This window comes from Oreochromis aureus, linkage group 14 (genome assembly GCF_013358895.1).
Source record: "Oreochromis aureus strain Israel breed Guangdong linkage group 14, ZZ_aureus, whole genome shotgun sequence".
In the NCBI taxonomy this organism is placed as follows: domain Eukaryota; kingdom Metazoa; phylum Chordata; class Actinopteri; order Cichliformes; family Cichlidae; genus Oreochromis; species Oreochromis aureus.
The window spans coordinates 139799-160074 of record NC_052955.1 but is presented as its reverse complement, the minus strand read 5'-3'; the positions used below and the strand labels follow the sequence as shown (position 1 = coordinate 160074).

General features: G+C 43.7%; 1 pseudogene; it reads left to right on the top strand.

Moving 5' to 3' along the window:
* The first annotated feature begins 1010 nt into the window (after positions 1-1010).
* On the top strand, positions 1011-12957 carry LOC120432786 (annotated as a pseudogene).
* Positions 12958-20276: the final 7319 nt, after the last annotated feature.

Here is a 20276-nt window from a genome sequence, read left to right as displayed (position 1 = left end):
CCAAGCCTTAAGTGCAGCCTAGCTGATCCAGACTTTTAGGTCCTTTCTGGTTTTTGTTTGTTTCGTATCTCCTGTTCTGGGCTTTAATTTTGTGTTTTATACTATTTTGTGGACACTTCCTGCTCCCAGTGAAAGGTGTCAGTAAATGTAGGAGCTGTGACATCACACAATTGTGATAAAGTATTGTGTGATATCATCTATCTCTCTCTCACACACACACACATTTACACATAAAAACACGCTCTCTCTCTCTCATCATTCTTCTTCACCCTCCTTATAACCCCCCATCCCCACGCACCCACCCTTCAGCAATAGGGGGAGGAGCCAGCAGGGTAAGGATGCTGTCAGGTTGCCGTGGTTTCAGCCTCTCGTTTCTTGTGGCGACCATCGTCAGGGATGTGTGTGTGTGAGGGTGAAGGGTGTGTGAGTGTGACTGTGTGTGTGTGTGTGTGTGTGTGTGCGTTTGAGTGGTGGTTATTACAACTGTAAGGATATATGAATGAAGAAAGGCGGAGAGGAAGGAAAGGAAGGACAGGGGGAGGAAAGCGGCATTGAAGGGTGGATCTGGATTAACGTCGCTGCAGACAAAAAAATCTGTCATTTCCTCTGAGCTGCAGAGATCTGAGAGGACAACAGAAGCCTCATCACTCCATCTTTGTTTCTGCAGAGGGAGCACTGAAGGAGGGAAGGAAGGAGTCAAGGACTAAAAGGGGGAAAGAAAGGAGGACTGAAACAAGAAAAGAAGAATAGGAAGCAGGGAAGGAAATAGGATTGAATCAGGGAACGAGGGAGAGTGGGAGGAAGAGGAGTCTGAATCCTTGCTGGTCATCAGGTAAGGCTCCTCATTCAGCTTCAGTGTCATCTTCCTTCATCTCTTCAGTCTTTCTGCTTGTCTTCGAGCTGCTGCTGTTCCCACTGACAGTGTCAATAAAGTGAGTTCAAAATATCCAGTTTCTTCACATCCTTCTCGCCTTTCAGTGAAACCTGAAACGGCAGCATTTCACTTCAATATGGCTGCCATGTTGGGGTTAGAGTAAGGGAAACTTCTTAATTTGATTGGCTTTTATTTTGAAGGGATGTCTGTCAGTCATGAGTAAACAGTGTAAAAACAAAGGTGAACACACCTAAGAAGACAAGGTCAAAGTTCAGATTGGAAGTGATTCTGTGTAAAACGTGTGTGTGTGTGTGTGTGTGTGTGTGTGTGTGTGTGTGTGTGTGTGTGTGTGTGAGGTTCATACCTAAGTCAAAGAGATACAGTCAGAGAGGCCCTTATTAATCAGTGGCTACATCACTGTGCTTCACCTGTGATGGACTACTGACCTGTCCAGGTGTACCCCATCTATACTGGAATAGGCACCACCCCACATGTTCCAAAGTAGGCTAAGGAGTTAGGATAATGTGTGGATGGATGGATATATATATATGTTAATGGATGGACAGATGGACGGACAGAAGGATGGATGGATCAACTAAAAACACTCAGTGCTGAACAGTGCCTGTTGTACTGTAGGTAACATGACTTCACTACCATCTGACAGCAGGAAAGTTCCTGTTTTGAGCTTCCTGCTGTGAGGAGTCTGGTATTCCCTTTTCCTCCGACAAAGACATGCTGGTTATGTTAACCTGTGAGCCAGAAGGAGTGTGCGGTGGGTCAGAATCTGTAATGAAGCTGTATGTGTTAATGTGGGTAGTGGTGTAAAGGACTGAGTAGTCAGTAAACCTCTCAGGAGGCTGCTACACCTCAGCGTGTGAAGCAGTTCCACCTTGACAGATCCTAAAGGGGAGACCCTGAGTAGCAAATCTGAATCTTTCCCCTCATCCTCTCCTTGTGTCTCCTCTCTCACCCGCTTACAGGAAGCATTACATCATTCTCCTGTGAGAGATGCTGCTGTTGCTAGGTTACTGCCAGCTGACTCCCTGTTCCATTTTTAGATGGATGCTGAGAAACAGAGAGGTGGGGAGGGATCAATATGGCGAGATGAATTCAAAGCAGTACTTTATTTAAAAGTCAGGGAAAACAAACATGAAGCCTTCATGATGAAGATGGATAAAAGTGAGCCACGTCCCTCATATTCAGATGATTACTTTAATAAATTTATACAAAATTATTACATTTCAAAAGTGATATAAAACCTTCTTGGCTGGTTGAAATGAAATGCATCCTGGAAGCAGAGACAAGAAAACATGTTTGTCGACGGAGAACTCTCACTCTGTAATTGAAAATAAAATCACTGATGTCTGATCTGAACAATTAGAGCTAAAAGTCGCTGCTAATGATGCTGCTGCTGTTCAGATCCACATAGCTTTATTAATCCCAGTGTGTTGCAGCTTACCCACACAACCTACTCAAATGGTCAACGTCACACAACGTATAATCACTAATTGCAAATAGTGTTGCATGTCAAGGCAGAGATCAACAAACAATAAGTTCAAGGGAAATGTATACGTTAATAAAATCACAAAAACAGCTGTTTATTTTATTGTTTGTGCATGACACTTCACAGAGGACCACATCATCAGCATTCCCCGGTATCAGGACGTTCACAGGTGGGAATCCAAAGACCTAGCTGTGCAGAAGAGAGATGACTAAAACAGAAATAAGTCACAATAATCCAGAAATGTGTTGTTTTTGTGGACAGGCTAACATCACCTGAACTGTCCTGCTTCTGCTCTGAGGTTTCCTGCTATTTGTGGATGTACCAGTTGAACTGAACAAGATGTGAGCAGATGTTACACGAGCCAGCGTTGCTGCTTTCCAGCTTCTAAACAATCTTAAGGTGGAATTCATGAGTTATACTAAGCATCTTTGGCTTACTCTCAGAATGATGACTGACCTTTGATCTAACCGGTGGCCCTGCACCATTCAAACATGATCTGCACTGCCAACAGGAACAAACACTGTGAACTGATTTTCTCTGCTCTTCCTCTCAGGTTATTAGGGAGTCATGACATCACAGGAGGAAGGATCTTCATTCAGGAGGTTTTTCAATACGTGGAGGACAGTGGACTTGAATATACGATGGTCTGGTGATCCAAAATGCCTCCGACATTGCTAGAGAGAGCGACCGCATTCGCAACCAGACCAATTGGACGTACCTGCATGAAAAACACCAGAAAAAAAGACGGCAGGAAGAAAGCATCAAGAGGTAGAAAGCATCAAACCTTAAAACGAGACCATGTTGTTTCCTGTAAACCCATCTAAACCGCAATAGAAAACTCTTCCGACCTTTTCTTAAGCACACAGACCTCATATGGGCTTAGATATGGTATACTTCTGGTAAACTGGATGTCTGTGTAGGTTCTCAGTCATCCAGGTGATGGTAATCTAAGGAGCTTGAAACCAAAACAATAGAATAGAATAGAATAGCTTTTTATTGTCACTGTTACAAGAACAGTGAAAGGCAGTTTGGCATCTCTCCATGTGTGTGAAGCACACAATAGCGTAAGTATTTACACGATAACAGCCAAATTTACATTTACACAAGAAAGATATGTACAAGTTATACATACACCTGCAAACATACACGCACATACATACATATATGTATATATACATATTTGCATCCGTACATACACACACACACATATTTCCACATACACGCTTACATCTATATACATACACATACATGCCATCTAACTAGCAGGTGCATTGAGAGGTGCAGTGTGATCAGTGATATTGCACATTGAGTGTGTGTGTGGGGGGGGGATGATATTGCACATTGAGTGGGGGGTGCTGTTGGAACTATACTAAATAATGTTATAATAAATACAGTTTAAAGAGGTAAGGGTGTTGGTTGCATTGAAGTATAAACAGAAATACGATTTATAAATAAGGTGTAATGTCCACGAGTGTTGGCAGTGCAGTTATCCTCCAATCAGGGTGGAGGTAGGGCATGTTTGACAGCCTGTGGGTAAAAACTTCTGTTGAGTCTGTTTGTCTTCGACCTGATGGACCTGTAGCGTTTACCAGAGGGAAGGGGAAAAAGTGAGTGTCCAGGGTGCGAGGGGTCTTTGATGATGATGCTGGCTTTCTGCTGAAGTCTGCCAGTATAGATGTCTCTGTTAGTGAAGTGCCGATTGCCTGCTCTGCTGCCCTCACCACCCGCTGCAGTTTCCTCTTGTCCTCCGCAGTGCAGCAGTTGAACCAGAGTGTGCAGCAGTAAGTCAGAAGGCTCTCAATGGTGGAGCGGTAGAAGTTTACTAGCAGTCTTTGGGGTAATTGGGCCTGACGTAGTTTCCTGAGGAAGTACAGCCTTTGTTGTGGTTTCCCTACCTGGTGGGAGATGTTTGTGGACCAGGTAAGGTCGGCCGAGATGTGGACTCCGAGGAACTTAAAGCTTTCTACCCTTTCAACTGGACTTCTTTAAGTTTCATAAAGATGTTTAATTAGGACCGAGTAATCAGGACCCTTCAAGACTGGGCAGAAAACGTTTCCTTAAAGCAGAAGGGAAAGAAAAGGAACACAGCGTAAAGGAAGTCCTTGAAACATGTCGTTTGATTGTCGCCATCAAATCATTAAAGCAGGTCAGACACCAACGAGGGAGAATCAGAAAGACAAGCAGATCATCATCATCGTCCCTCATGTAGCAGGTTTATCAGAAAAACACTTCCCCACCACAACGTCCCAGTGTCCTTCAGAACCAGCCACACACTCAGACACAAACTAAACACCGTAGTGTAGCTGTGCAGCGAGGAGAGCTCAGAGCTCTATACTGGAGACACCAAACAGCCCCTTCATAAATGCACAACATAGAAGAGCCACTTCGACAGACCAAGACTCAGCTGTTCATCTGCATCTAAAGGTCAAAGGACACTCTTTGAGAATGCCAGTGTGCACATGTTGGACAGAGAAGACAGATGGTTTGAACAAAGCATCTATGTCCACTGTGAAAGACCATCTTTGAACAGAGGGTGGTTCTTACCACACCAACTGTCTGCCATTTACAATGCAGTTTTCATATCCCTTCCAAAGTGCATCAAACCCCACTCACATCTTGTGTCAGGTGATCTCAGTGGGTCATAACAGGGTGAGGCAGGTCATTTCAATTTGTCACATGATAGGGTGTCACAGTGGTTTCAACCAAAGCCTCTGGTGATAATGACCCACCCTGTTGACCTGTTGGCTCATGTGATGAGGCAAATGATCAACAGTGGGTTAAAGGACAATCCCCACTATGGATTAAATACCTGGGCCTCTCCACATTTGGTTTTAAAATTGAAGAAGCTTCTGGGATGAGAGGTGAAACATCTTCACGAAATGTAAAGAATTCCAGTCGCTTTCCAAGCTCCTTACAATGGTAAACTGGATAATAAATGATATAGAAAGAACTTTTATTTTTCCACAATAAGAAACATACATCTACAAAGATCAGCTGAGATATATATATATATATATATATGTGTGTATATACACCCAGCGCGCCCTGCGGGCGGTTTATCCTTCAAGCTCGGGTCCTCTACCAGAGGCCTGGGAGCTTGAGGGTCCTGCGCAGTATCTTAGCTGTTCACAGGACTGCGCTCTTCTGGACAGAGATCTCCGATGTTGTTCCCGGGATCTGCTGGAGCCACTCGCCTAGCTTGGGAGTCACCGCACCTAGTGCTCCGATTACCACGGGGACCACCGTTACCTTCACCCTCCACATCCTCTCGAGCTCTTCTCTGAGCCCTTGGTATTTCTCCAGCTTCTCGTTTTCCTTCTTCCTGATATTGCTGTCATTCAGAACCGCTACATCGATCACTACAGCCGTCTTCTTCTGTTTGTCTACCACCACTATGTCCGGTTGGTTAGCCACCACCATTTTGTCCGTCTGTATCTGGAAGTCCCACAGGATCTTAGCTCGGTCATTCTCCATCACCCTTGGGGGCATCTCCCATTTTGACCTTGGGACTTCCAGGTTATAATCGGCACAGATGTTCCTGTACACTATGCCGGCCACTTGGTTATGGCGCTCCATGTATGCCTTGCCTGCTAGCATCTTGCACCCTGCTGTTATGTGCTGGATTGTCTCTGGGGCATCTTTACACAGCCTGCACCTGGGGTCTTGCCTGGTGTGATAGACCCCAGCCTCTATGGATCTTGTACTCAGAGCTTGTTCTTGTGCTGCCATGATTAGTGCCTCTGTGCTGTCTTTCAGTCCAGCTTTGTTCAGCCACTGGTAGGATTTCTGGATATCAGCCACCTCCTCTATCTGCCGGTGGTACATACCGTGCAGGGGCCTGTCGCTCCATGATGGTTCCTCGCCTTCCTCCTCTTTCTTGGGTTTCTGCTGCGTGAGGTATTCACTGAGCACGCTGTCAGTTGGGGCCATCTTCGTGATGTATTCGTGGATGTTTCTTGTCTCATCCTGGACTGTGGTGCTGACACTCACCAGTCCCCGCCCCCTTCCTTCCGCTTAGCGTACAGCCTCAGGGTGCTGGACTTGGGGTGAAACCCTCCATGCATGGTAAGGAGCTTTCTTGTCTTTATGTCAGTGGCTTCTATCTCCTCCTTTGGCCAGCCTATTACCCCAGCAGGGTACCTGATCACGGGCAGGGCGTGGGTGTTGATGGCCCGGATCTTGTTCTTACCGCTCAGCTGACTCCTCAGGACTTGCCTGACCCTCTGCAGGTACTTGGTGGTTGTAGCTTTCCTAGCGGCCTCTTCATGGTTCCCATTCGCTTGGGATCCCCAGGTACTTGTAACTGTCCTCTATGTCTGCAATGTTGCCTTCTGGTAGTTCAATCCCCTCAGTTCTGACTACCTTCCCTCTCTTTGTTACCATCCGACTACACTTCTCCAGTCCGAATGACATTCCAATGTCATTGCTGTATATCCTGGTAGTGTGGATCAGTGAATCGATGTCTCGTTCACTCTTGGCATACAGCTTGATGTCATCCATGTACAGGAGGTGGCTGACAACCGCTACATTCCGTAGTCGGTATCCTCTCACTGAGGGGGTTCAGGCCTATGCAGAACAGCAGTGGGGACAGAGCATCTCCTTGGTAGATCCCGCACTTGATGGTGACTTGTGCTATGGGCTTGGAGTTGGCCTCTAGTGTTGTACGCCACATCCCCATTGAGTTCCTGATGAAGGCTCTTAGGGTCCTGTTGATCTTGTACAATTCTAGGCATTCCAGTATCCAGCTGTGGGGCATTGAGTCATAGGCCTTCTTGTAATCAATCCAGGCTGTGCACAGGTTGGTCAGTCTGGTCTTGCAGTCTCGGCTGACTGTTCTGTCTACCAGTAGCTGGTGTTTTGCGCCTCTGGTATTCTTGCCAATCCCTTTCTGTGTCCCGCTCATGTATTGACCCATGTGCCTGTTCATCTTAGCCGATATGATGCCTGACAGGAGCTTCCATGTAGTACTGAGCCAGGTTATTGGTCGGTAGTTGGATGGGACCGGTCCCTTCTTGGGGTCCTTGGGGATCAGGACCGTCCGACCTTCGGTTAGCCATTCCGGTGTCTCTCGTTAACTAGCAGCTGGTTCGTTTGTGCTGCCAGACGCCTGTGGAGTGCAGTCAGCTTCTTCAGCCAGTAGGCGTGAACCATGTCAGGGCCTGGTGCTGTTCAACTCTTCATACTGGAGACCCTTTCTTGGATGTCTGCCACTGTGATGGTTACTGGACCCTGTTCAGGAGGTCGCTATGGTCTGCCCTCAGATCCACTAGCCACTGAGCATTGCCGTTATGGGTTGTGTCTTTCTCCCATATGCTCTTCCAGTATTGCTCCGTCTCCAGCCTTGGTGGTGCTGTTCTGTTATTGTTCCTTGCCACTGAGAGTACACCTTTGCTGGTTATATATATATATATATATATATATATATATATGGACATTTTTTGTGTTTTAAATGTAAATAAGAGTTTAATGCATCACCTCTTCAGAAACATTACGAGTGTCTTGTATTTGTTTTACAAGCTGTTGTGTTATCGGACAATCACACTAACATGATCTCCCTTTGGTGCAATCAGGATTGGTGAGGATGTTGCCGCGGCCTCGGATGGGGCATACTCCGGGAAACACTTCAGGATGGGTTTCATGACGATGCCAGCTCCACAGGACCGACTGCCCCCACCCAGCCAGGGCTTCACCGTCAGATCCCAGTCCCTCCACTCAGTGGGCGGAGGTGAAGATGACTCCAACAGCAGCCGCAAACAACCCCCACCCAAACCTAAGAGAGATCCCAACACCAAACTGAGCAGCAGCTCCGAAACTGTGGATGGGGGTGGAGTTACAAGAAGAGACCACCAAGACACCAAAGAGAAGCTAGAACAGGCTGAAGGTAAGTCATTAAAACCACGTGTCTCACATGTTGGAGACTTGGGCACCAAATTAGATCTGCATGTTCAGGACTGATGTTCAGGTGATGGCGAAAGCAAGGTCTCATTATAAACATTAATAATAATAATAATAATAATAATAATAATAATAATAATAATAATAATAATAATAATAAATTTTATTTATGAGCGCCTATCAAGTCACCCAAGGACACTTTACAATAGGAAGACACATAGTAAAATAATGGCAAAATAAGAACAATAAAACAAAAGCACAAGCTAAAATTAACAAACAGTGGATTCACAGTGAATATGCTGATTTGAACAGATGAGTTTTGAGTTGGGATTTAAACTGGGGAGAGAACCAATGTTTCTTATTTCTGGGGTAGGCAGTTCCACAGCCTGGGAGCAGAGCAGCTGAAAGCTCTGCTTCCCATGGTGGTGAGGCGGAAGGAAGGCACAGCAAGCTGGATAGAAGAGGAAGATCGAGTTGAACGGGCAGAACAGGTAGTGGTTAACAGGTCAGAAAGGTAAGGAGGAGCGAGGTTATGAATGGCCTTGAAGGTGAGCAGAAGAAGTTTGAATATTATCCGAATTTCACAGGGAGCCAGTGAAGTTCCTGAAGAATAGGGGTGATGTGCTGGTAGGAGGGGTTCTGGTGATAATCTGAGCAGCAGAGTTCTGAACCAGTTGAAGCTTATGGAGGATTTTGGGGAGACCATGCAGAAGAGAGTTGCAATAGTCAATACGGGGTGTAACAAGACTGTGGACAAGAATGGACGTAGACTGGGTGGAAAGAGAAGGAAGTAATCTGTTAATATTATGTAGATGGAAGTAGGCAGAACGGGTGAGATTATTGATGTGAGATTTGTAGGAAAGTGAACTGTCTAGGATGACACCAAGGCTCTTAACCTGAGGAGAAGGAAAACTGTGGAGTTATCGATCGTGAGTGAGAAATGGTTCGCCTTTAAAAGGTTGGATTTGGTGCCAATAAGGAGGATCTCAGTTTTATCCTCATTGAGCTTTAAAAATTAGAGGTAAACCAGGATTTTAGCTCGGATAGACATTCTTAAAGGGAGGAAGGTGGGAGGGAGGAGTCAGGTCTGCAAGAGAGGTATAACTGGGTGTCATCAGCAAAACATTGTTCATGACCTCCTATTGGTCCATGTAGGATTGGCGAGGATGTTGCTGTGGCCTCATTATTCATAAGGAGAGGTTCAATGTGTTTCACTTCACCTGACTTTATTATTAAAGAAGTGTGTAAAGCCTTTCCTTAGACCTTTACATGAAGACACTGTAGGGATCAGAATCGAGAACCCGTTCTCTAGAAGAACCGGTTTCTAGTAGTTGAATTCTTTGGAATTGTTCAGCTGCTTGTCTCTTGAGGAGGAAAATAGTAGGGCAGTTTACAGCATACATATGAACAGAACTTTTTTATTTTTCTTGCACAAAAGGACATGAACGTGATGGTAAAGTGCAAACTGCATCCAGGACAGAAACAGCTGCATTGTGTTGCTAACACAACCTCAGCTCTTTGCAAACACCTGCACAGACAACATGCTAATGCTGTCTGTCACTCTGGCTCCTTGGTAAAGTTCACCAAGTTCAGGTCATTTTACTGAGAAATGCAATAGTATTAGTAATAGTAGAGTTCCTTACTGCCTGACCTCAGAAACATCACTTCTTTCCCTCCTTTTAAGTCCACCCTCAAAACCCACCTGTTCAAAATAGCCTACTCTGTATAACTTCTCCATGCTCTTAAACTTTGTTTTATTATTATGTTCATTTCCTGTTTTATGCTTGTCTTATTTTTTCTGTACAGTGTCCTTGGGTGTTTTGAAAGGCGCTTTTAAATAAAATGTATTATTATTAGTAGTAGTAGTAGTAATGTAACCAGTAGTGTAAAGAATTACTTCCTCCTGGGAGTAATTACGTTATGTACTGCATTCATTTTAAGAATGACTTTTTGAGTAATGACCCCAACACGAATCACAACAAAGAGCAGAAATACCTCCAACATCCACAACCTAACCAACCTAACCCATCCACAGCATGTCATTCATGTGCATGAATGTAATGTCTTTGATATGCTGCTTAGAGATGGTGGCGACTCTCATAATGGAGTCAGTGAAAACCAATAAGTCATATCGATAATGGAATCTGATTCACTAAATTCTTATCAATTCCCATCCCTATGACTATGTTGAAAAGCAGAAGATATTTTTATTGTATCTGTCTGAAGTAATCCTAGTTCTTCTGTCGGTAAGATTATTGAAAAAATGACTGCCTTTACATTTGAATTTAAATAGTTCTCTAAGGAATTTGTAGTTGTCAGAAGGTATGGAAGAAGTGTTGTGACAGTTGTTCACTGTCTGTCTGCAGCTCAATGTTTCCTCCACTGTGAAGATGCCTCCAAGAAGATGCCTCCACCTAAACCCAAGAGGAATCCCAACACTCAGCTTAGCACCTCCTTTGATGAGTGCTACATCCGTAACCATGGCAACAAGAAGCCTTCCTTGCAATGGGACAAATCTTCATCCCAAAGTCAAAGTTCAGCATCCAGGGACACGGATGATGAGGAGCCAGTTTACATTGAGATGGTGGGAAACATCCTGCGAGGGCTGAAAGGTCAGGAAGCAGAGGAGGACGACCAGAACGAATCGGTGTACGAGGAGATGAAGTACCCAATGCTGGAAGACTTTCTGCAGGACACGAATGCTGCCATCATTGACCCTGACGCTTGGTCATCCCGCGGCTCACTCTGTGACATTCCTCCACCTTTCCCAAATCTCCTGACTCACCGCCCACCACTGCTCATCTTCCCACCTGCCCCCTCTCAGTGCTCCCCGAACTCAGATGAGTCCCCCCTCACCCCTTTGGACGTCACCCGCCTCCCAATGTTAGAAAACGTCTCCTATAGCAAGTCGGGCAGTGTTGAACAGCCGCAGAGCTCCACTCACTACCGCAAAGAACGAGACCGGGACGTGCCCTCCACTCACACCATCACATCTTCTGGTCGTTCCTCAGCTCCACCTCTCCCCTCCAGCCTTTACAAGTCATCCAGCACCACACACGGTGGTCACGGTTACCCCCGCAGCCAGTCAGCATGCCCATCTCCTGTCAGCATGGGACGCTCACTAACACCTCTGAGCCTGAAGAGGCCACCGCCGTATGACACTCTGATGGCAGGAGGAAGTATGCCTCGCTCTTCATCTTCATCTTCATCATCCTCACACAGGGCAGGTGAAGGAGGGCTAAACTCAGTAACTCCTCCTCCACACATGGGTCCATGCAGAACATGTCCGTGAGGTCACAGACTCCAACAAGTCCACTAGACGAACTCAACAACCTGTTTGCATCAGGTAGACAGGTGATGAAGAGGGGTCAGGAGGAGGAAAGAGCAGGGAGGGTGAAGGTAAGAGAGTTGCAGAGTATTGCATCAACACGATATTATAATACCTGATGCACATCAAGGACAAGGTTTGTTTTTGGGGTGCTGGGGACTACAAGTCAGAGCAAGTAAACCTGAGGTCACATTCACAATAATGGCCCACGCCTTTAACAATGCAAACTTTAAACCTAATACAATTTCAGCAGGTGAGACAAATAACCCTCCACCATACAGTTGTTATGTGTAGGGGATATCCACAGAGGCCAAAGCAGCTTGTGTTTCAGACTGTAAACATGTTTGTTTCTGCTGTGAAGTTTTAACATGGAAATCTATGGTGACTGACTCACTGCTGGAGCCCCTGCTGGATGTATGAGGAACTGTAAGTTTAGGGATTTGAGCCTTGGCTTAATTTTAGTCCCAGAGGTTGATGACTTGTTGCTATTGCCCAATGGTGCTCATCCACACGTCTGAAAGAAAAGTATATTAAACAGTTTTACAACCTGTTGTGTAACACTGAGTACACACTGCGGTTTCTTATCTCAAATACAAAGCAAAACCAAGTCAAACCATGTTCATTATAAAATTAAGTTCAGCGCATTGAAGTGTCCAGTTTATCTCCCAATCTAAAACTGTAAAAGACGATAGAAAAACTGTGTTTAGCTTGTCCGTCTTTATTTACCCTAACACCCGCCTGGAATGCCTCCTCAGTCTCTAATGGTCTTTGGGTCAGCTGCTCAGAAATATAATCAAATCACACAGCACACCAGCAAACAAAAATGTCACAAAAGCATATTGATAATTTCCCCCACACACCAGGCATAGTGGAACTGGGTCAGTTTGTAACCAGTTTACCTTCTTTGCTTACTTCTGACCACAGCTCATGCTAGGGCCTTCATCTGGTTTGGGGTTTTCTCAGGACCCAGGTCAGACCGACTACTTTTTCTTTCTTTTTTAAAAATATTTATCTATTGCTATTAGGCACTGCATTGTCTCACTCACAGCATGACTATTATATAATTTCTTCTTCGCCCCTTCTCTTTTACTGGCAGTTGGCCATTATTTGGGGAGGTAGTTGTATATTCTTGGATTTGTTGGATTTAATGGTTTTGATTCTCATTATTGTTTTCTGCATATGTTATAGTCTTAGTTTATAGTCCTTAGTTTTCTGTTACTTTGCCCTCCCGTGTTCCACGTCTAGTTACTCTTGTCTCTGTTCTACCTGTCTGCCGTGTCTCCTTGGCTGTATCCCAATTCAGGGTCTGCAGCCTTGAGAACGCGGCCTTCGCAGTCTCGTGGGCCGTGTCCTTGAAGACCGAGAAGGCCGGAAGTATGAGGCTCGTGAGGCTTGTGAAATTGGACGGTCTAGCCTCCGCTATGTTGCCTAGGTTGCCTAGCAGCCATGATACCTACCACTGGAAACGTTTCATACAGCTTTGTTTGACAGAAATGAAGGAGAAAATCTTTGGTTCATCTGTTTTATATGAGTTTTGAGTGATTTGATAAGTATCTGAGGCTGAGACCACGGGACTGTAAAACATGATAGTTGGGCTTCATTTCTGTACTGATCAGTCATTAGTTAGTAAATAACAATTACCTAGTGTTGCTCATGAGACTAAATTCATCTCACTTTGGTAATGTAAATATAATATGGCCAATATTAAAGTTATGATATTAATCATTATTAGTTATTACAGCAGTGAACTCTGTGTCAAATACTGAGCTTCAGTAAAAATTCAAGTTACAGGTATTTATATTTCCTATCACCTTAAATCTTCACTCAAAGACAAGTCTTTGACAGTGTATATACAGATGTATTATATATAAGAGACAAATTTTAATATGTTGGCATTACTAAATTTGGCTCAATGCTTACATATATGTGTACGCATAGCTGGACTGGCCATTGGGCATACCGGGGATTTGCACGGTGGGCCGATGGTGATTTTTCGTTTTTATGGGCCGATGAGTATTTTTGTTTGTTTGTTTTTTTTGTAACGGTATAAACAATGAAAGGTGGTGAATTGGCCAATTGGTCATGATCGACTCTGGGCTGGACCAATTACAGCCGATGAGGTCGAACTTTAAAGTTCCGTATTTAGGTGTAAAGGAATGCGATTTGTCCTGAACTTCAGCAAAAATGTAAAAAAGAAGACACAAAGCTGGAGTTATTCTGCATCTTTACGCTGCATGGCTACCTCTTCTTCTCTCATTATCTCCCCCTCCATTTCCTGTTGCTGCTTAATCATGAAACTGATCAATGATCAGCTGATCAGATTTGCTGTCCCGTCTCGTTTGTTTATCGCCCACATTGCGCCAGAAAGACGAAACCAGCGGATGTTGCACTAAACAACAGCAGCACGTTTAAGCTTGATAAGCTGTTGTTATAATTTATTTAATATTACTTTCTAGTATCAGCTGATGTTTGCTGGAGCCACAGCTGTAAAGGTGCTGGTCAACACACAGTCAACACACAGTTTCCCTCTCACCAGATATCCAAACCGATATCTGGTGAGAGGGAAACATGAAGATGAAACCAGGAGATGTCCTTACTGAATCATCAGAGCTGAACAGGTGATGGAGAAACAGGTTTACCTTTTAGGTGACATGAATGAGTGGAAGGAAAGTTATGAACTGTTTCTGAGAGACAAATAACACCAGGATCCATTTCTAGATAGCTGACAGCTACGTGTGCAGGGGCGGGTCTAGCAAAGTTTTGCCAGGGGGGCAGGTAGGGCATTAACAGGGAAAGGGGGGCACAAAGACATACTTTTCTTTCTTATTCTTATTTAAAATGTCTAGCTTTTAATAAATAATTATCTGAATCTTACAACCAAAGTTTTCATCTGATGTAAAATGTATAGAACTCCATTATTGTATTCAGTAAATATTTGTTATGGAACTGCTGTGTGCAGGCAGGAATGGTGGACCCAAAGTGCAGACGCTCGGAGGCAAAAGGTGAATTCAAAAACAGCTTTAATGCTGAACTCAAAAAGGTAACAAAACAGAGACTCCAAATAAACTCAGGCAAGCAGACAGAACACACAGCATAGTAAACGGTAGATCGCGACACAGACAAACTGAAACACAGGGCTTAAATACATAGGCTGTATCCCAATTCAGGGTCTGCAGCCTTAAAGTCTGCATTTTAAGGCCGATTACATCACAGCGGCGCGCCAAAGGCTGTCCCAATTCAAAGGCTGCTCGAAATGCGGCCCTCAAATGCGTCCTTCATTTCCCTGAATTTTAAGGCTGTGGCGGTGTAGACTTCGTGGCCCAACATATCCCACAATCCATAGCGCGGCAGTCACTGTGGATAATTTTGCCGCAGACGGCAGAAGCGGAGCGGCCGAAGAGTAAACTGTTAAACGTAAGTACTGAATATGATGTCACTTATTTATGTGCAAATGTTTAATAATGAGGAACATTAAAACATTACTGTTGGCCACATGTCAGCAAAGTTATTTGCCATTAGCGATGTTTGAACTTTCAGCGTTTACTTTGTTTTAAAGCCTTTAAAATATAATACAATAGTCGACCTTAATCTTACAGAGAATGTGATGATTTCATGGATAATTAAAGTCAGTCATATATCCACAAACACAACAAGCTGAAAGTCAGTGATGCTGCTCGGTTTGCAGTCCTGAATATGACGGCACAAGCAGGATTCACTGCACTGTTAATGTTAGCTATGTTATATTGCTGCCTCTGTTCGGTGGTGTCGAGCCAAACGGACTTTAACGTGTGTTTGAACGAGCTGGCGGTTCACTCGTTAAGCTGAAAGAAAGATGCTTTAATCACAGGAGTCACACATGTGTCCACTGGACCATCTGGGAACTCTTCTTCTTGTTTAGCACTCGTAATAACACAAACACTAAATCCTCCTTCTCTTGTGCTGTTTTGTAGCAGTGTGTACACCTGAGACTGTCACCTGTCTGTCTGTCCTGCACTCTCTCTCTGTTTCTTTCTCTCTGATTGTGGAATAAAAGTATGAACATGTATTTATAAGTTACACTTGTGTTTGAATCCTGCAGCTTATCACACATTTGATTTCCATGTGTGACAACTGCAAGTGTCCAGAGTGAGGACAGACTGAGGGACCCACTGCTGCACATCATCTGTGAGGCTTTGCACCCCTGATGATCCACCAGGACACTCAGCAGTGTGTGAGGAAGAGGAGGAGGAAGAGCCAGCAGCAGCTGACAGATGGAGAGAATAGACAGACTGTTCCCTGTTTGTGAAGGACTGCTAGGAAAGTTTAACATAATTAATTGTCTGTCCTGAATCAGTCTTATTAGGTAATGTTCAAATAATGTTATCATCCCAGTGTTTTCAGTGTGGGAGAAAGTACTCAGGGCCTTCAAGTTACACACTATGAAAGGCAGCAACAAGTTTAATATTCAGAAACCTAAAGTATGTATCAGCAGCAGAATGGAGCTAAAAATAAATGTTTGTTTCAGTTCTACGAAGCTTTGAGTATTTTGGATTAGTAGCACTGCTGTGTTTGTTGCATCATATTGCTGTAATTGTTTATATGCTTTATATATTCTGAGGTAAGTTGATCTATAGTGTTACATCATATTCTATAAGGATGTTATGTGTTTGTAGACTTTCTGCCCAGTTTGACCCATTTAGCAGAAGTCAGCCTGTTTAAGGCTCTGAGATCTATTCTGTATGACTTAAAGCAGTTATGACATGGTCTGATTTTCTCACCCAATAAAGGAATATTTCATATATCAGTCTGATCTTCATTCCAGGGGCGATTTTAGCCCATTTTGGGGGGTGCTGAAGCACCCCCAAAATGAATCAAAGCACCCCCAAAGATTTCTTACTTTTTTGACAATATTTGTTGTTTGTGTGGCACACTACTAAAAATATAAAAAGCATCCAGTACTTAATTGAGATGAGTATAGATAACCCCCCCTCCCAAAATGGTTTGTTCCAGCTCAGCTACTCTGGCTCTAGCGCCGTTGCGTTGCTGTCAGAGCGATAGTGGCTGAGACGCAGCGGAGCGGATGTTTTAGTGCCTGGCTTAAAACAGGACATGTTAGCTGCATTTAACCTTCAGTTACTCTTTATGTAGTTAGATAGGAGTCATGTTTCTTTTTAGCTGAAAAACATTACACCCAGGTAACCTGCAGTGTTGAAAACGTGTTTCCCGACGATGTTTGCTACCCTACAATCTGTCCTGCTCTGTAGTAAAATCAGCGACATTTGACCGTCCTGTTGCTCCCACTGAAATGTATACAGCCTATTTAAAATCTAAAACTTAAAATTGTCCGTAGCCTAAAGTTGTTACCGCTGTCCTGTTTGAAATGTAATGAGAGAAACTGGTTATTTTATCATATGTGCATATTGAACCCAAGGTACTAACTAGCTAACTGACTGGATACCCATTAACCTTATAACTCCTGTTGTGTGTGTGTGTGTGTGTGTGTGTGTGTGTGTGTGTGTGTGTGTGTGTGTGTGTGTGTGTGTGTGCAGAGAGACAGCCAGGTTCATATTGGATATGAGGAAGTTTTTTCAAAAACAGGAGCCACATTCAGGTAAAAGTGTAGGATCAAATGATCCATCAATAAAGGATAATGTTGGATCAGTGTTTCAATATTTAGATCTTTTATTAGATGTACATGTGGTTTGGTTATTTGCCTTTTGGTTGAAAGTACACTGAGAGAGGACTTTTTTATTAGTAATCTTAATAGAATGATTGTCAGTCCAAAGAGGGAGAGAAGAAAGAGGGGAACATGAGGAGAAAGTACAAGGTCAGGAAGAACCAGGTAAGAAAACAGACAGGGAACAGTGACAGGCAAAACAGAAACTGTTAAACTGGCAAAGAAAAAACCCCAACTAATTTTACTCATACAATCTGGAAGTTGTGTTCTCCCTATATTAAAGCTGCTATACAGAATCTGCAAAACAAACTGGGTTGTCAGCCCTGGCACTGCATTACCATATTGAACTTCAGTCAGAGGAAGTCACGGTTGCCAAAAACTTTTTGAAGCTCAAGAGTGAGGCTGGTGCCATCCCAGATATGTTAACATTGTACAATCTTCTGGATAATCAGATCTTCCCCACACTGAAAACTGTTATTCAGGTTGCCCTAACAAACCCAGTTAGCAGCTGTAGCTGTGAAAGGTCTTTAGTGTCTTGAGTCAGCTCCATACCTGGCTGAGAAGGACCATGGGTCAAAGCAGACTCCAGCACCTGGCTGTGATGTCAGTTGAGAAAGAGATGCTTGAGAGACTTGACCACCAAAATGTGAGAGATTTACCAACCTCAAGGTGAGGCGACATATGTTAAAAGAAAAGAAAAAATCTGCAGAGCCATAGTAGTATCTGCACTAAAGATCTTTTCATACATTGTATACATTGTACCAGAGGCCAAGGTGTCTCCATTTTTCTAATTTTTTAATAATATTTTGTACATTTCAAGGACTCTTCTATTTTTGGAGTGTATTTTTTATGTATCTGTATTATATTATACACACACTTTACAAGTGAATCTCTGTCCAAAAAATGCACTCAGTTTACTTTTTACTCATTATGAGCATCATTCATTATTCTCCTGCAGTAATTAAGGTTAGGATATGTTTTGTTTTTTTTTTAAATTCCAATCCATTCTTCTTTGGCAGCATTTAAATAACCTTTATCAGATTTGATGGTTTTGTTACAGACTTTTCAAAAAAGTGTTTTGCTTTTCTTTCACAAATGTGGGGATTAAATTGTGTTAAAATGTACAAAACAGTGATGTCATGTTTTGTGACGAGGACCCAGGCACAGAGAGACTTGATGAATTTAAGAATCTTATGATTTAATAAAGAAATTTGCAGACTTGCACAGAGAGGGTAAAAATATGATGACTGATAATGGAGATGAAGACAACAGACGATAAGGACAGGGAGGAACAGGGGTTTAAATGCACCAAGGAGACAGTCAGAGGGAACTCGGGACAACTGGAAACATTTAAGGATGCAGGGACTGACAGAGACGGGGAAGAAGTCTCATCGTGATGTGTAAAGTTTATCTTGCCTGGATGGGCAGCTCTCTGGGTGCTCAGCACCCCCAAAGCTCTGATCCTAGAATCGCCCCTGCTTCATTCTATCAGAAACCGTTATCACAGCTCGTACATTTGGTTTTTACACATATATGTAAGCATTGAGCCAAATTTAGTAATGCCAACATATTAAACGAACAATGTTTGTCTCTTATATATAATACATCTATATATACACTGTCAAAGATACTTGTCTTTGAGTGAAGATTTAAGGTGATAGGAAATATAAATAACTGCAACTTGAATCTTTACTGAAGACACAGAGTTCACTCACATGAATTTCACTCACATGTGCTGTACCAGTGTACCTGCACATGTGATGTAACAATAGAAGTGATTTGATTTGAGAGTTCAAACTCACTGCTGTAATAACTTATAATGATTAATATAATAACTATAATATTGGCCATATCATATTTACACTGACTTTAGTCTCATGAACAAAATTAGCTAATTGTTATTTACTAGCTAATCTTAAATGACTGTTCAGTACAGATATGAAGCCCAACAATCATGTTTTACAGTCCTGTGGTCTCGGCCTCAGATACTTATTAAATCACACAAAGCTCGTGTAGAAACAAACACACGAACAAAATATGTTCTCCTTCATTTCTGTCAAACAAAGCTGTATGAAACGTTTCCAGCGGTTGGTGTTATGGTTGCTAGGCAACCTGGGAAGTGCGATGGAGGCTAGACCGTCCCATTTCACGAGCCTCGCACTTCCAGCCTTAGCGGTCTTTGAGTACGTGGCCCTTGAGGACCGTTGAGGCTGCGTACTTTAAGGCTGCAGACCCTGAATTTGTCATGGAGAATTGAGTTAAAGGACTCAGGTGCGAGACTCCTTGCAGCGTGGCAGTGAATTTTATTCACAGTGAAAAATAAGGCAACAGTTCGAGTCTGTAATCCAAAAGAGCGGTGCAGTGATACGGTGACCTCTCCCGTGGTGACAGTGCAGTGATAATCCAAAACAACTCCTTTTGTGCCCGCTCCTCCTCCGATCCCTGGATCCTGGAGGCAGATGAGAAAAACACACACGGTCACGAAAACGTTCTCACTCCTTCACAAACTAGGTATACTAATCGCGACTCGCTACCCGGTTTAGCTCAACGTTCCAGCGTTGGTTGTGACCCGACCGCACCATTAAATAGGTTTGCTTCAGATTAGTAGCAGCCGGCGAAATGATAAAGCACAGGTGCGGTGATTCCAGCTCAGGATTCTCCCCCCGGGTCAGCTGCCGTTCCGTGCCACGGCTTCCGGTAGTCCGTGTTCCAACATACAGACACACAGCACAGGATGGAGAGGAGAACACCACAAAGTACACACAAACACAACAAAAATTGGCAAGGCGACCGGTGAGGACCGTCTAGCCGTGACAGAATTGGGATACAGCCATAGAGGGAGCAATCAGGGAATGGGCAACGGGAGGGAAACACAGCTGGGGCAAATCAGGCCTAATGAAACAGGGGAAGCAAAACCAGATACATTAACATAAGACACGCACCTCCAAAGTAAAACAGGAAACATAACACAGACTGAACTTAAAGACACAGACTCACAGGCAGGCATGGCTACAGAGGG